This window comes from Plectrocnemia conspersa, unplaced genomic scaffold (genome assembly GCF_051122295.1).
Source record: "Plectrocnemia conspersa isolate PC_06_02 unplaced genomic scaffold, ASM5112229v1 ptg000014l, whole genome shotgun sequence".
In the NCBI taxonomy this organism is placed as follows: Eukaryota; Metazoa; Arthropoda; class Insecta; order Trichoptera; family Polycentropodidae; genus Plectrocnemia; species Plectrocnemia conspersa.
In genome coordinates this window covers 2,816,212-2,828,664 of record NW_028277178.1, presented here as the reverse complement: position 1 = coordinate 2,828,664, position 12,453 = coordinate 2,816,212, and the positions used below count along the sequence as shown (strand labels likewise).

The following is a 12,453-nucleotide window of genomic DNA, read 5'->3' as shown; positions in this document are numbered from 1 at the left end:
GATCCTTCTAATATTAACTTGGGTTTGTCATACAAATATACAATACTAATTATTTTACTTTGATTCATAAAACGAATTGTTTGTGCATTTATATAAGGTAAAAGGATTAGTTGCAAAGAGTTATTCGTAACGTGTACACTGTTCATACCTAATCTGTCCAATAGTAGTGCGCAAACAATTCGTTTTATAGATCAATTATTTTAGTTAATTAAAACGCATTCATTTTAAATAAATTTAATCAATTTTGAACATTTTCCCGGCCCGCGACATTTATCACACTTCTACAAAATATACTTATTTTATAATGGCCAAATAAGTGAAAATCAATGTATTAAAAAAATACCTTATTTGTGTATTTATATATTCAAAAATTAACTATCGAAATTATGAGAAAAAATTAACTTTGATTTTAAAACAATATTCTTGCGAATATATGACGACGAATATATATTTTTTATGTTTACATGTAAGAATAATAGTAAACACAATAATAATAACTCATAATGTTTCAATTTTTCACTCCAAAAAAATGTCTATAGTGTATCTAAATATAATATGGGGAAGGGGATATATATTTTTATATGTGGCCTGAGGAGTTACGATGCATTTCCAAAGTGGCCCGCAAGATCATTTGGGTTGGCCACCTCCGCTCTACATGATTCAAGAATGCTATGAACTAAGGTGTCATAGACCATAGAGCATAGTTTCTTAACCTTTTTACATCCACGAACCACCAAAAAAATCAAAAAATGTTTTGCGGACCATCAATATTGGAATAAAATAATAAATATTTATATATTTGATTTTTTATTCAAAACAATTAATTTTGCAACACAGTATGCTGATATAACCATATTTAAGTATATTAAAACAGTCAGTAACAAGAAATATAATTTTAAAATCCATAAAATACAGCATAAAATTTGATTGTTTATCGAAAAAATAAAAATCAATTATTATGAGTTTTCAATATTATTTATAGATCTTCCAGAATTCCTATAGGGCTATTTAGAACGATTACTAAATAGCCCTATGCAAATACAAGCGAATACAGAACAGATGTGAAATTAATTTTATTACTTGCGGCCCACCTAAAAATCTTCGCGGACCACCGGTTAAGAAACTATGTCATAGAGGACGCGAATAACTGACGGATCTTCAAAGTGAAAGGCGTTTCTCATAACAAAGCCGAGCATATTGGAAGATTTATCACAGACGTCGTGTATGTGTTGAGAGAACCTCCACTTGCTCTCAAAAGTGATTCCGAGATCTTTATTGGAAGTTTCTCCAGTCAAAATGTTTCCACCGTGATCGTAGGAATAAACTGATGGCGAACGGGATCGAGAAAATGACACAGTATGCCCCTTTCTGACAATAAACTTACTAGTCTGAGACGTTATTCCGTCGTTATATGTCTCCTTGAATGAATGAAGAAAAGATACTTCATAAACATTTAAACTCTGTCTATGCACATCCCCTCTAATAAAGCAATAGTATGTCCCACAAGCTCTATAGAAGCGTCAAAAAAAATGAAATTACGTATTTCGATGACGTAGCGATTACTTTATTCATACAAATATTATAGGATTATGAGTTTTTATCGCGTCTATATAAAAGACTATCCAGCTGCATTTTTTGAACTTTTTTTAAAAATAAACACAAATTTAAGGATATAATCAGATTTTTTTACTAACCGAACATTTAATCTATTTTATTAATTGTGAAAAATATTATTAATTAAATGGCCGCCTCTGCAGCAGTCGATCCTGTAATGATTTTTTTGGGCGGTATCTCGGCTATAACTTAACGGATGTTGGTTTTGTAGGTACTCCAACGTTTCGGGTTTTGTCGGTGTATTCACGATTTTTAGCGTAACATTACAACAAATCCAACGGCGTTAAATGGCATGATCTTCGCGACCAGTTGCCGTCACCAAGATGTTAAATATTGCGACCTGGGAACTTTTCACTCAAAACATTCAACGTTGCACCCGATGGGTGGCAAGTCTTATTGCAACATGTCTTTCACATCAATATATTCGATTTCGTGCCAAAAATATTCGGTTGTCATGCGTATATATCGCTCATTATTGACTGTTACAGTCCGACGTTCATAATTTTCAAAAAGTATGATCCAATAACACCGTATGGTAACAATGCACAACAAGCAAACACTTTTTGTTTAATGTTATGGTCTCTCGTGAATCACATAAGATTTTTCCGCGCCCTACACGCGGCATTTCTGTTTATTAACATACCTAAAGAGGTGGAAATGTGACACATCAGAGAAAAATATTTTCTTTGAAAAATCAGCATCAACTTTCTGCTGCTCTAACATTCAATCTGCGTAAATTCTTTACAGTCCATGGTATCTAGACGTTGGTTCCTCTGTTATCTGAATTTTATACGGGTGTCGGTGCAAGTCCAGATGCAAAATGAACGGGCGTCACGATAATGCACAAGCCTTACCCTATCTTCAATGCTTCCAGTCTCTTAATTTTTTTCAATGCGTTGCGGATTGTTTGCTCAGTAGGACGATAAATTTAACCATAATCTTCCTGTAAATGTTGATACACAGTTCGTACAGAATTGTTGTTTCTGAGCGGTGGTATTGTTACAAACTATCATTTCACAGTTTGAACATGCGTGAGTATTGACAGCTATCTGATTTACAGTGTTGCCAACATATGAAACTCGAATTGGATCCCCTCTATAATAAAATTGGCAATAGCTTGAAAGTATAATTTACAACTTTTACAATCGACTCACTATTCTTGAGCAAAAATATCTTTATTAAACGACATGTAAAAACAATGACGTCAGTCTCGGAATGCGAAGTGAATTATCGACCCAATGTCGAATTTATGCTTAACCCTTTGGATGCCGGGCATTTTTGGAAAAATGTTCCAGAACTGCCGGGACTTTTTATTAAATAATTAAAAAGTCAAAATGTGTATTTTAGTTTGTAAACATGCTGTCGCGGCGTGCGACGCTGTCTGCAGTGAACTTGACCTAATTAATGATGAATATGCGATTGTGTGTTATTTTAGTTCTTATTTGCGCTGTAATAAGAGTCATTATCGCATGACGTATTAAAAAATACGAGATCTGAGCGGCCGAACTCCAACCAGGAATCAATAACAATGGTATATAATATGTTATTTATTTTTATAATGTAAATAAAACTTTTCGTAAATTAATAAAATATAATATTTTTAAATAATGGTTTAAGTAAAAATACCCTACAGACTGTTGAATATATATATATATATATATATATATATATATATATATATATATATATATATATATATATATATATATATATATATATATATATATATATATATATATATATATATATATATATATACATATATATATATACATATATATATACATATATATATATACATATATATATATACATATATATATATATATACATATATATATATATATATACATATATATATATATATATATATACATATATATATATATATACATATATATATATATTTATATATATATATATATATATACATATATATATATATATATATATATATATATATATATATATATATATATATATATATATGTATATGTATATATATATATATATATATATATATATACATATATATATATATATATATATATATATATATATATATATATATATATATATATATATATATATATATATATATATATATATATATATATGTATATATATATATATATGTATATATATATATATATATATATATATATATATATATATATATATATATATATATATATATATATATACATAATATATATATATATATATATATATATATATATATATTATATATATATATATATATATATATATATATATATATATATACATATATATATATATATACATATATATATATATATGTATATATATATATATATATACATATATATATATATATATATATATATATATATATATATATATATATATATATATATATGTGTGTGTGTGTGTGTGTATATGTATAAAAATAATGATTATAATATATTTATAACATATATTTGAAAAAAATGTTATAAACCCCTGAAGCAATTACCCTACAGACGGTTGAAAATGTATTGGATACTACGATTTCGGAGCCGTCGGATCCGGCAGTTCTCGCTAGTGTAGCGAAAGCCGATATATCGGATTTCGGTAGCCAAAGGGTTAAGATTAACAAACTTTTCTGGAAAATATTCTCCATGACGGTCTTCTTAAAGACAACATATGACTGACAAATCTTCTTATAAAATAAACTTTGGCAAAATAATAAAAAGAAAATGTTTATATTGAATATCATTAAATACTAAAATAATAATATTATTCATATAGTCTGATTCATAGTAATATACTATGATTCTATTCTCTTTTTTCTTCTTAAATTTGAACTACCTATAAAACCTTACCTATTTTCATAAATTTTGTAATTTTTAAACTGTTTAGAACCTACACAATACATTGTAATTTTATTTTTACGTATCCTTTTTGGATTATTTTTATAAGTAATATTTTTTTTATAATTATACTAATACATTTTATTCTTAGTGTTTACGACAGACAAAATATTCTAAATAGGTTATATTGTTATAATTTTTATATTGTTTTTTCTTCTCCCTTCGAAGAAAAAATGCTGGCGGTAAATCTAACTTGAAGAAACAAATAACTTCTCTCTTCGAGGAGAAATGGGCGTTATTCCCGTTCACGTGCGACCTTGACCCTCTTGGGAAGGCCGTTTTAACGAGGCTTCAATGTAGTAGTATCTTGAAAGTTATAATAAACTTTTAAACACGTTTAACTTTTAAACACGTTTATTTACGCAATAGATAGCATCCAGCGAAATTACAGCACCACGACCAATCGTTACGACTGTCGGACGACGACACTGGCGCACGAGGTGGTTCAGGTTCGCCTCGGCCGTTGATCATTATAAATATATTAACACCCAGAGGTATTCTATCTTACGTTCTTACTTTGTTTTTAGCTATCATTTTAACGTTGAAAGATAAAGTAAAATTGATTTTTCAACAAAAAATGTAACACTCAAAGAGGAATCTTATACAACGAATCTGCAGTAAAGAAATCTAAATTAGCTTGTTAAAGTAAAAAATAACAAATTATTTTATTATTATTTGGATACTTTCAACTCTAATATCCTTCCTAGAATTGCTAAGTTTAATATGCAAAAAATTTGTCTATTCTCATACAAAAGTATATATTTTTTTATTATTTTATGTTCTTTATGTCCGCGATTATTACAAAACGAAATATCGACACATTGCTTTCTCAATTTTATAGGATGTTTTTGTGGCAATTTATTATGAAAATTATGTTTTTTTTGCAGTGAGCTCCTAAGCTCATAAATATTTTGCATAGGTGTTTTCTTCTTTTATTTACCACACGGTATTAAGTGAATACATAAATGTACACAATCCTTCTTTGGAGTATTTTTCAGTACTAATAAAATCATTTCAGATATGTAAAATAGGTCGAAATACCACTAGGAGTGATTTTACCATAATAAATAACTAGTGGAAATAGTTTGAAAACAAAAAATGGCTTTAATTGTATAATACCATAAAGAAAATATTAACTATTTATACAGAAATAGCAGTATTTTCACTAAGTCAATACAGTTGGTACAATATATATAGCTGAAAAATATATTTTGCTTATAAATAAACAGTGAAATTCTAATTCCTATGAAGGCATCGCATAGCTGCTTATTTTTTTTGTTATATATCACACAATATTTAGCGAATGCACATGTTAAAGTCAAAAATACAAATAAATACATCCTGCCATCTTAAAATATAATGTAATATATTTAAATCTTAATATGGTCGAAAATTTTGTTGTGAGTAGTATATAAATAAAAAAATGTTTGTTCATTTTTATATTCAATGTAGAATGTAATTTAAATTATTAATACAAAAATACAGATATTTACATTAATGGTAGATATTTTACACAACTTAGGGATTCCAAAACCTAGAACAAGGGTGGCCAACCCGCGGCTCACCTTGCACATTTTTCTGGCCCACGAGATTCATCACACTTTTACAAAATATATTTATTTTATAATGGCCAATACACTATAGACAATTTTTCACTACAAAAAAATGTCTATAGTGTACCTAAATCTAATATAGGTAATATAATTTTATATGTGGCCCGCGGAGTTATGATGCATTTCCAAAGTGGCCCGCAAGATCATTTGGGTTGGCTACCCCTGACCTAGAAAAAAACTATTTCTAAGAATGTCATTTAATGAATCTTAATGAAATAGAAACATTAAAAAATCGACCACTGACTAGCCAATTTTTGCCCTCCTCCTGTAAAAAGCTGAAAAAACGTCTCTTATTTTAAACCAGAAATCCTCCGGTTATCCTTCAAAGAAAATCTATAAGAAACAGTCAGACTTGAATCTATTTATTAGATACATATTTCTACCAACGAAAATTTAATTTAAGTGATAGGCGCTAGTGAAATTGAACACTGGTCTAAAATGTCCATGAAATTCAATTTGACAGTTGCGAAACGTCAATTTTCTGTTCAAACCGAGAATTAATAAATTAGGGTTTTAAAACTTTTATTAGGTCAAGTCTAAAATGTAAATTAAACCAACTCATCTCTCAGGGGTAAATAATCGGATGAAGTACAGACAGATGTTGCATCTAGCTTTCATTATAGATAGAACTTTCATTAGGTCAAGTCCAAAATACAAACTAAGCCTAAGGAAAATAAGTGGAAGAAGTACAGACAGATGTTGCATCTAGCATATTGCTCCATAGTTTGTCTGCACTTCGATATTACATTATGTTTTAAAAATATGATTGCTATCCTTACCGATATTACTATTGATTTATGATATACGAGTATTGATCAAAGTGTATTCAAATCTAATTTTGGTCAATAGGAGAGTGCAAAAACAATTATCACTTCTCAGAAGTCAAAAACTAAACAAAAAAAAATTCACATTAAAAGCAATAAAATTGTGTTGGTGCCGTCGCAGAGGGAAAGCTCTTTACCGAGCGTTCCCACTGCGTCGGCACCAACACAATTTTATTGCTTTTGACGTGACACACGATTTTATTGCTTTTGACATGGATTTTTGACTTCTGATAATTGTTTTTTACGCTCTCCTATTGGTCAAAATTTGGTTTATGTATGCTTCATTCGATACTCACTTATTGTAAGTCGCAATTTTGTTATAAAGTCTTAATATGAACCCTAGATAACAAATTCAAAATGGGGGTGTTATTTGAAAAACACCAGAAAAATGCATGTCGTTTAACGAAATACCATGAATCCTAATGATATCAAATTATTAAAAAAAAAAACATTATAATGCTCAAAGGTTCATGACACCTTTAGGTGCACAATGCATACTGGGGATTTTCTTGATGACTTCTATAGGTGTCATCCGCGGTCAAAGGGTTAAGGAAAAGCAAAATATATTTAAGTTAGGAGTTGAAAGTAATACAAATTTAATATATTATGAGAAGTTTTATTAATATATGTATATCTATATATAATGATACAAAATAAACAACATATATATAAGTAGATTTATAAAATTCAAGTTCTTCATACAAATATTCACATATTCAACCTGTGCATAAAAATAATACAAAAAATAATGGCAAGGGTCTTGAACCGGTTTTTCACGTTTTTGCCACACTTTTATAATAAGACTAAACAGAACCAAACTTGATTTTATAATAAATAAATAAATAAACAATACAGCATTAGAAGAAACCTGCCAACATAGTGAATGCACTCCAACAAGTGCCTGGAAACAGTACCACCAGAGCACCTGATGAAGTACAATAGACATGCGGCAGAACACAAACGGAATATGATAGATTTCGAGGAGAAGTGTAACAATTCTTTATTTTCTTTATGACGATCTTCATGTGAAAGACGATTAGATTTCCGCTTCGCGCGCTACTTCAGGTACCTGACTAATACAATCATAAAGCCTAGGTATCTGAGTAGCTCGCGATGCAAAAATCAATGGGTTTGATAAAAATAGTATATCCAATCCCTGGATAATATAATCTTGCATCGGCAACATCTGAAACGAGAAGAAGAAACGATTAATAATGATTAATAATGTATGACATGTATTACTTGGATGAAAATTTTTTTAAATTTAAGAGTTTATAAGATATCTAAATAGACCAACTTTTACTGATAGTAACTATGATCTTGATAAACAGAAGGCAAGTAGATTCGCATAGATAATTTATTGCAAAATAGCGACTTGTCAAATAGACCGCTAGCTAGTATTATAACTTGTCATGTTTTTTATTCGTTGAATGCAACAAGAGGTGTATCCCCAAGAATTCATTTAAAACATTTGAAGTACATTTTCTACTTTTTAAGTTTTTAGCAATTTAAATTAGTGCTTAATGAATAAAGTAAATCTCAATAATGTCATATTAAAATATATTATTTTTAGTTAAATATTAACTTCAATGTAATACTTCCATGGGGTTCCAAGAAAGAGCAACAAAAGTGGATGGCCAAACAAAACATAAATGGAATCATCTTTTAGGAACACCCAAGTTTGCCCACAATAAGTAACACAAGTAGATCTTACAATAGTCATACGAACTTTCGAAATACATTATCATCAATTACTACAATACAAAATCAATACTCAAGGCTCACTGAGATTTTTTCAATCATTATTGAATATTCGCACACAAATGGCCACCCGTTAAAATGCTACAGGAGGCCGAGTTAAACAATAATACTATTCTTGTTCTCTCCCATTCGTTCAAACTACTACATCGAAGAGAATGTTTTAACACTAGATTTACAGCACCCGTTGCATCACAGTATATTTTTTCAGTGTTTTTACGACTTTTTATATTTGAACAATGCAAATATATTAACACTATTTTTATTTTTGGAAACTTCTTTTTTTAAATAGGTTTATTATATACCTATTTGTATTGACATCCGTCAAATTGATGGGTTTATACCCGTAAACCCAACTAAACTTGCAACTTAGTCATTCACGGACACAAATAACTAGCAACTCACAACACACTTATTCGTATACATCAAAGACTTAGCTGTTCATATGGAACCAGAGACCATAGAGACTCTATACTTTAGTGCAGTAAGCTGTGTGTTAAAAAGCTTTTCCAACGACACTAATACAAACCCTAAAACCTCTATATGATCACCTTAATTTACGATTTTAAATTTTTAGGTATTAACAGAAATCTTAATGTAGATAATAATGACGTGAACTTCAAAACGATGCCCTATCATAAAGTAATATTATTTCTAGCTTGAATAATGGCAATAAGTGATAGTAGCTAAAGATAGTGATCGCACTTACAAAACATACCGAAGTGATGAATTTAATAATTAATTAGAAAGTTCCAAAATAAGTATTAAGGTTTTCATTTGATTCTCGTATTTACTACTATTATTATAGTTCAAGAGACAATGTTTCTATTTATAAATATTTTAATTAAAATAGTACATAAAAATAAATGTAAAATGCTGTATAAACATAAAAAAAATTGTCTAAATATTTGCTAGTTTTTTTATATAAAATTGCAAACTCATCTTCAATTTATTTCAGATTTTATATTATACTAAATTAATATTTATCTAAGTATCAAACCATATATAAACAGTTATTTATTATTTTGTTAGAATATAATAATTTCAATGGAAAAAATATTTTCAATTTAAAAAAAAATAATGAATTTATTATTATATTCTCACGTTATTTGAAAAACACATAATCCCCGCAATCAGATTTTGCCAGCTCACGGCATTGAATTGTGTTGCCAGGTGAGATAAATAATTCAACTCAAATATTTATTTATTTTTTAATAATTTTCCGCTTTCGTTTATGCTTCATATTTTATTATTATTGTTAGAATAAAATAACATAGATTTCATTGGATCAAAAAATTGCGCAACGGCGCCGAAATGACGCATTGTGAAAAGCGCGAAAAAAGGGGGCCACAAAAACCGCATTGCCAAAGTCAATGACGCAACAAACAGTACGTATACGGCACAAAAATCGTAATGATGTCAATGATACGTAAGCGCAAAATTTGCACATACATGCGCCAAAAAAATATGATTAAATTCACAGACGCTAGAGAATAATTAATTAGAATTGAATATATTAATAGAGGGGATGGCGCGTTTGGCATGGCAACACAGCGCCCTGGTGAAATTGTGGCAACCCTACTACAAAAGCCAGATGATATTTTGCCACACAATCCATTAATGGGATTATGAAAAAATAGATAATATTTTGAAATATCTCCAATAAGACGAAAAATACTATTTACTTGCATAGTATCAATTTAAGAATATTTTTAAATAATATTTAAAAAATATTTAGAGAGCAATTCTCATGCGATAATGTTTATTGTTTATATTGTATATTAATAATTTGCTTCAAATGATCCATTTTTTCTACTAAACTCGAGTATAAAATATCACACCAGATCGATATCTAACGATAGGGATGTTTAACTTTTCATCAGGCAGCGGCAATTAAGTCGTTTATACGCGTGTGTCTATATCTAAACATAATAAACGTGTACGGCCGCCTAAATAATTAAAAGATTATTGGAACAATAACGACTCGTGTGCCCGTAAAATAAGAGGGCCCACCGGAGCGGAGCGGGGCGTGACGTGACGCAAGAAATACTCCGAACATTATGTGTTAATAATGAAATAAATACAGCATTTAATACACGCGCATATAAAAAGGCTACTTTGATATAAATCAATTAAGTATTATTCCAATCACGTCGCGACGTCACCAGTTTTAGGTTAAAGTTCAAGCGAATCGAGTTTACGCGAGCTGGAATTGCGGCTCGATGAAGTCAGCGCGCAAATAAAATGGCGATAGATGTTGGTGGTTATTTGCGTTTCCCGGATGAAAGCAGAGAAATTTTTTCACGCGGAGACGGCGCCATCTAGACGCGAGACACAATTTCTGTCCCATTATCGCGCCGGCTTCATTATAATATCGTTTGTTCGGCTATTCTTCTACTTCGGGCTATGGCGATTATCCGCATACAACTTTAATGCATGCACCTATTATTTGTCAATGCAAGTTTAAATGGTGCACTTTGATCAGTATATTTATAAAGTACATACAGATCCAGAACTTGCGTTATATTTCACCTACCATTTACAAATTGAAAGATCGAATTACGTGTTCAAAATACTCTATATTTATATTGACATATTATATATATAAAAAAATAAAATAAATTAAAAAAGCGCATCAAAAGAACAATATCGACCATATACAACAGTGCAACAATATATATATACATATATGAAATGATATTCGTGCTCAATTTTTATAAGCCATGCGCTACTAATAATAGCGATTGAGTATCTAATATATTGACTACTATGGAATTGATTTAGTATATATATTTATATTCAACCTAATGTATGCAATTATTTTTTTAGGTATCTTGATCTATCGTTTATAATCGATGATTTACATTAACAGTAACAGTAACGTTCATTATATACGGTAAGCGTACTAAAGAATACGTTACAGAATTTTATTAAGGTGATAGTTTATAAAAACATGTTCTATATATACGAGACGTTAAGAATATTAGAGGCCAACTCAACAAATTATGTTTCGATACGATCAAATTAAAGTTCAAGTGTTTTAATATTACGGTCAATCTAAAAAATTGTCAACGTCGCTTTATTGAGTAGTGTTAGTATCGAAGATTAGGGAATATTATGCAATAAAAAACTCTTATTATAACACGTCTTTAACCCTTTAGTTGCCGAGACTTTGAGGAGTATTAAATAAATATCAATGTATTATATAATAATAATAAAATAAAATCACCTAAATTAGATACTTAAACTAACATATTAAAAATGTTTTGGATTCTTTTTTCAATGATGATCCGACAATTTTCGCCAAAGTAGCAAAATATTTCGGCAGCTAAAGGGTTAAGATTATATTAATATTTTTTAAATTTACCTATATATCATGGGTTATTATTTATATTATATTTATGTACTCTCATACTCCTTTTTTATTGTATTTCTCTAATGTATTATATAAAAAAAATCGGTTAGGTTCGCACTACACTTTTGCAAAAATATTATATTTTAACAAAATTTAGATATTAAAAAGAAGAATAATAAATCGTTCAGATCAAAGTGCAAGAAGCTAGTAATATTTTATAGGTCCCATATTATGTACAAGTTCAGATTGAGTATCTATTAAAAAAAAAACAGTTTTAGGATTTCGTAACATATTGTTCTGTGCCAATTTATTTAACAACCTGTCAAAATACTTGGGTCACTGACCTTGCACGCTAAAGAAACTATTGCTCGTTTTTGGCAAAGAGCAAATTCTTT

At 29.1% G+C, this 12,453-nt stretch overlaps 1 long non-coding RNA gene across 1 annotated transcript in view; it reads right to left on the bottom strand.

Annotated features, from left to right (window-relative positions):
• Positions 1-8,034: 8,034 nt before the first annotated feature.
• Positions 8,035-12,453, bottom strand: part of LOC148225978 (uncharacterized) — a 38,633-nt gene continuing 34,214 nt past the window's right edge. Inside the window, exon 4 of the long non-coding RNA XR_015812386.1 lies at positions 8,035-8,131. This is a non-coding gene — a long non-coding RNA (uncharacterized LOC148225978). The remainder of the gene's footprint in view (positions 8,132-12,453) is intronic.